The sequence below is a fragment of the Bubalus bubalis genome, chromosome X (genome assembly GCF_019923935.1).
Source record: "Bubalus bubalis isolate 160015118507 breed Murrah chromosome X, NDDB_SH_1, whole genome shotgun sequence".
Taxonomy (NCBI): domain Eukaryota; kingdom Metazoa; phylum Chordata; class Mammalia; order Artiodactyla; family Bovidae; genus Bubalus; species Bubalus bubalis.
In genome coordinates, this window is record NC_059181.1 from 40204604 (window position 1) to 40210603 (window position 6000).

General features: G+C 38.7%; 1 long non-coding RNA gene across 1 annotated transcript in view; it reads right to left on the reverse strand.

The window, feature by feature from the left end:
• LOC123331860 overlaps positions 1–6000 on the reverse strand; it is a 157350-nt gene that overhangs the window by 120469 nt on the left and 30881 nt on the right. The gene's annotated exons all lie outside the window — the stretch shown is intronic.

Consider the following 6000-nt stretch of genomic DNA (forward strand, 5'->3'; position numbering starts at 1 on the left):
CTATGTGTCTATTTTGATGCCAGTAGTATACTGTTTTTATAACTATAGCTTTGTAATATACTTTGAAATCAGGAAGTACAATGCCTCCAGCTTTGTTCTTCTTTCTCAAAAGTTCTTTGGCTATTTACAGTCTTTTGTACTTTCACATGAATTTTAGGATTGTTTTCCTATTTCTGTGGAAAATGTCATTGGAGGACTTTCCTGGTGATCTAGTGGTTAAGAATCTGCCTGTCAATGCAGGGGACATGGGTTTGATCCCTGGTCAGGGAGGACTCCACATGCTGCAGGGCAGCTGGGCCCATGCACCACAGCTACTGAAGCCCACTCGCCTAGGGCCCACGCTCCACAACAGGAGAGCCCGCCGCAGAGAGAAGCCCATGTACCACCACTCGAGTGGAGCTCCTGCCCACCACAACTAGAGGAAGCCCACACTGTGCAGCAATGAAGACCCGGCACAGTCAGAAAGAAAGAAAGAAAACTTTTTAAATGCCACTGGAATTTTGAGAGAGATGCACTGAGTATATCAATGGCTTTGGAAAGTATGGGCATTTTAATAATATTAATTCTTCTAATCCATGAAGACAGGCTATCTTCTCCTTTTTTTGTGTCTTCTCAACTTCTTTCATCAAAGTCTTATAATTTTCAATGTACACATCTTTTACCTCCTTGGTTAAAATTTTCCCTAACTATTGTATTGTTTTTAATGCTATTATTAATGAGATTGTTTTCTTTTTTCATACATTTCATTGTTAGCATATAGAAATGCAACTAAAAAAAAAAAAAAAAAAGAAATGCAACTGATTTTGTATCCTGCAACTTTTCTGAATCTACTGATTAGCTCTAGCAGTTTTTTTGTGAAGTCTTTAGGATTTTCTACATATGAGATTTTATTATCTGCAAACAAAAACAATTTTATTTTTTGTTTATATATATGTCACAGGTATACAACATTATAATTTGACAGCCATACACACTATAATGTGATCACTCCCAAAAGTCTAGTTACTATCCATCCCCATATAATTGACTCCCTTCATCCCTTTCACCCACCCCCAACCCCTTTCCTCTTTGGTAATCAAGCTGTTCTCTGTATCTATGAGTTTGCTTTTGTTTTGTTTTGTTTAGATTCCACATATAATTGAAATCATACAGTATTGGTCTTTTTCCTTCTGACTTATTTCACTTAGCATAATACCCTCAAGGCCCATCCATGTTATCACAAATGACAACATTCTTTTTGGCTGAGTAGTATTCCATTGTATATATATACCTCATCAATGGACACTTATGTTGTTTCCATCTCTTGGCTATTGTACATAATGCTGCAATGAATATCAGTTCAGTTCAGTTCAGTCACTCAGTCGTGTCCAACTCTTTGCAACCCCATGAATCAAAGGGGTGCCTATATTTTTTCAAATTAGTATTTTCATATTCTTGAGATAAATACCCAGAAGTAGAATAGTTGGGTCATATGGTAGTTCCCTTATGGCTCAGCTGGTAAAGAATCCACCTGCGATGTGGGAGACCTGGGTCCAATCCCTGGGTTGGGAAGATTCCCTGGAGAAGGGAAAGGCTACCCACTCTAGTATTCTGGCCTGGAGAATTCCATGGACTGTATAGTTCATGGGGTCGCAAAGAGTTGGATATGACTGAACAACTTTCACTATCCACTATGGTAGTTCTATGGCTTCCCTGGTGGCTCAGATGGTAAAGAATCTGCCTGCAATGCAGGAGGCCCAGGTTCAATCCCTTGGTGGGGAAGATGCCCTGGAGAAGGGAATGGCGACCCTCTCTAGTATTCTTGCCTGTAGAATTCCATGGACAGAGGAGCATGGAGAGCTACAGTCCATGGAGTCGCAAAGAGTCAGACACAACTAAGTAACTAACACTTTCACTGTCACTTTTCATGGTAGCTGTATTCTTAATTTTTTTATAAATCTGCATACAATGGCTGCACCAATTGACAATCCCTCCCAACAGTGTACAAGGATTCCCTTTTCTCTATATCCTCTCCAATATTTGTTATTTCTTATCTTTTTGATAATAGCCACTCTAATAGGTGTGGGTGGGATGATATCTTACTTTGGTTTTGATGTGCATTTCCCTAATAATTAGTGATGTTGAACATCTTTTCATGCGCCTTTTCATCTTTTCATGTTGGTCATCTATATATCTTCTATAGAAAAATGTCTATTCATATATCTGCCCATTTTTAATTAGACTATTTTTGTTGTTGTTGAGCTGTATGAGTTCTTTATATATTGATAGTAACACCTTATTGGATTTGCAAATATCTTCTCCCATTCAGTAGTTTGCTTTTTTGTTTTGATAATGGTTTTCTTAACTGTGCAAAAGCTTTGTAGTTTGATGTAGTCTCTTTTGTTTATTTTTACATTTGTTTCCTTTGCCTTTGGAGTCAAATCTACAAAAACATCACTAAGACCAATGTCAAGGAGGTTACTGCCTATGTTTTCTTCTGGGGATTTTATAGTTTCAGGTCTGGGGATTTTATAGTTTCAGGTCCTACATGCACGTCTTTAATCCACTTTGAGTTCCTATTTGTTTGTGGCATAGGATAATGGTCTAGATTCATTCTTTTACATACGGCTGTTCAATTTTACCAGCACCATTTACTGAACAGACTTCCCTTTCTTCACTATATGTTCTTTCTCTTTTGTCATAAACTAATTGTCCATACATGTGTGGGTTTATTTCTGGGCTCTCATTTCTGTTTCATTGATCTGTGTGTCTGCTTTTGTGCTGGTACCATACTCTTTTGATTAAATAGCTTTGTAGTATAGTTTGAAATCAGGGACCATGATACCTCCAGCTTCATTCTCCTTTCTCAAGTCACTCTTTGTGATTCCATGGACTGTAGTCTGCCAGGCTCCTCTGTCCCTGGGATCCTCCAGGCAAGAATCCTGGAGCAGGTTGCCATTCCATTTTTTCCATTACTTCTAGGTCATACAGTTTTTTACTCTATAATTCATAATAGTCCTTATTATCCTTTATATTTTCCACATAGCCCCCACTCCTTGGGTGGAGATCTACTTCAGGTGCAGTACACTGAGAATACTGGGGCATCAAACACTCTTGCTCCAACTTCTTTGTGAGGCAGAGGTTTCATGAAGGAAGAGGAAAACTGAAAAGACTAGAGGCTACCAAACCCTGCTCAGTGCCCAGCTCCTAAAGCAGAAAGAAGCATGTGACTTTTCCTCTCCCCAGCTATGGAGCCATGGCTTAGAAATTTTGCCCAAAGGGAGAGGCAGACCATAAAACAGAGCCCTGGACTCTTTCCAAAGGAACTAACTCAAGTCTAAGGATATACTATCAAAAACAATGCAGGAACAGTGGAAAGTGATTAGGAGGAGACTGATAGTTTCATTAGAGGCACAAACTAAATCACAGGCCAGCTAGTTTACAGGGAGAACCAGTGAGAGTGACAGCTAGAATACCCCTTCTAGGGTCAGAAGAACCCTCAAAGATTGACCTCAAACACTATCCCTCTAAACTAATCTGGATTTAAAGGGTTCCTTCTGTGGGGTAATTTATGCCCCAGGGCATTGTTGAAAGCAATAGAGCAATCAGCCAGCAATTAGTGGGTTTAACAGCTGGGTGTGATCAGGGAAAGAGAGCCTCAAAAAGAGTCCTGCTAAAACTGTCATCCCAGACTGATTGCTCATGCTCAAGACTTTGCCCTCTGAGGAGCAATATCAGAGGTTTCACACTGAAGGGGAAATCAACTTCACTAAAATAATCCAGCCAGTCACTAAGCAAGTAAACAAACAACGACGACTAGCCTCAGGGGCAAGAGAATCAGTGTCCAGAGTTGCTATAATACTTTGTATAAAATGTCCATTTCTCAACAAAAAATTACAAGACATGAAATAAAATAGGAATGTATGATTCATACACAGGGGAAAAATCAGGTAACAGAACCCGTCTATGAGAGCAGTAAGATTTAATAGACCAAGACATCAAAGTAGCCATTATAAATATATTCAAAGAACTAAAGGAAATCATGCTTAAAGGAGAGAAAGGTATGATCACTATGATTGACTGAATGTCTGTGTTCCCCTCAAAACTCACATGCTGAAGTCTAATCCCTAATGTTATGGTATTTGGAGGCAGTTCCTTTGGGAGATAATTAGATCATGAGGGTAGAGCCCTTAAGAATGGGATTACTGTCCTTATAAAGAGACCCCAGAGAGATCCCTTGCCCCTTTTGCCTTGTTAAGATACAATGAAAACTCAACTGTCTATGAACCAGGGAGCAGATCTTTACCAAATATGCCATGTTGATCTCGGACTTCCCAGCCTTCAGAACTGTGAGAAATAAATGTTTCTTGTTAAAGCTACCCGGTCTGTGGTATTTTGTTATAGCAGCCTTAACCAACTAAGAGAATAACTATGTCTTATCAAGTAGGAATAGCAATAAAGAGATTGTTGTTGTTCAGTCAGTATTCTCTGGAGATATAACAAAGACAGATTATTTAAAAAAAGAACAAAATGCAAATTCTGGAGTTGGAAATACAATAACTGAGACTTTCAGTATCTGATTTGGCATGTAAGAAGCTTTGGAAGTTGCCACTCAAAACCTAGTGAAAAGTTGAACAGACTGAAAAAGTAACAGCTCTTCTTGGATTTGCAAGAGGGGAGAACATAGGGCAAATTACTACCCCAAGATGGAAGAGATAGACAAGTGAACACAGGAAGTCACAGCTTACTTGAACAGAGAGACTCACCAGTAGAAATGACCATAGGAACCACTGCAAGGGTAGAAAAATCTGAACTGTAAGTGATGAATTTCTAGAGGCTCAGTATGCAACTTTGAAAGCTAAAAACTCCAGAGGGACTCAATTAAGGGGGTTTCCATAATGTTGTGAGATTTACCTCCAGGATTCAACCAATTTCCTACAGTTAATATTGGAGTAAAATCCCCTCATAGGGATGGGGAGAGGAAAGGAAGTATTTTGACATACACTATCACACTCTATTCTTAACAATATCTGCCTTCATGGGAAATTAATTAAACAGAGTCTAACCTGTTGAGGTATTATCAAAACCTAACTGACCTAGGGAGAAGGGAAATACCCAACTACAGCCCATTATAGACATCCTGCCCCAACTATAGAAGAAAAGACTAGAAACTCTTGTGAAGTTCACAGTCCAGAGGCATAGTGTCACTAAAAGACAGATCTAGTCACAGGAAGGTATAATCCTCTCCGTCCCCCAACACTTCACCACCACATTACTAAGGCCTGTTTACAGCAGTTCCTTTTTCGCAGCACATCATGTCTGGCTGTTAAGAAAAAGTTACAAAATACCACAAGGCAAAAAACACACTTTGAAGTGAGAGTAAGCCTCAGAAGCAGACATGGGAGGAATGTTGGAATTATCAGATCAGGAATTTAAAACAACTATGATTAAACTACTAAGGGCCCTAATAGATAAAGTATGCAGCATGTAAAAACAGATGGGCAATGTAAGCAGAGAGATAAGAATCCTAAGAAAGAGCCACAAAGAAATTTTAGAGATTAAAAACACTGTAACAGAAATGAAGAATGCCTTTGATGGGCTTATTAGTATACTGAACATGGCTGAAGAAAGAATCTCTGAGCTAGAGGATACGTCAATAAAATCCTCAAAAACTGAAAGCAAAGAGAACACAGTCTGAAAAAAAGAAAAACAGATAAAAATATCCAAGGTCTATGGAACAACTTAAAAAAAGTATAACATCAGCATAATGAGAATATCATAGGAGAAGAAGAAGGAACAGAAGAAATATTTGAAACAATAATGACTGAGAATTTCCCCCACATCAACCTCAAACACCAAACCACAGATGCAGGAAGCTCAGGGAATGCAAAGCAGGATAAATGACAATAAACTACACGTCGGCATATGATTTTCAAACTACAGAAAATCAAAGATAAAGAAAAAGCCTAAAAGAAGTCAATGGTTTAAAAAACAAACAGCAAGAACTATAACAAAACCCCA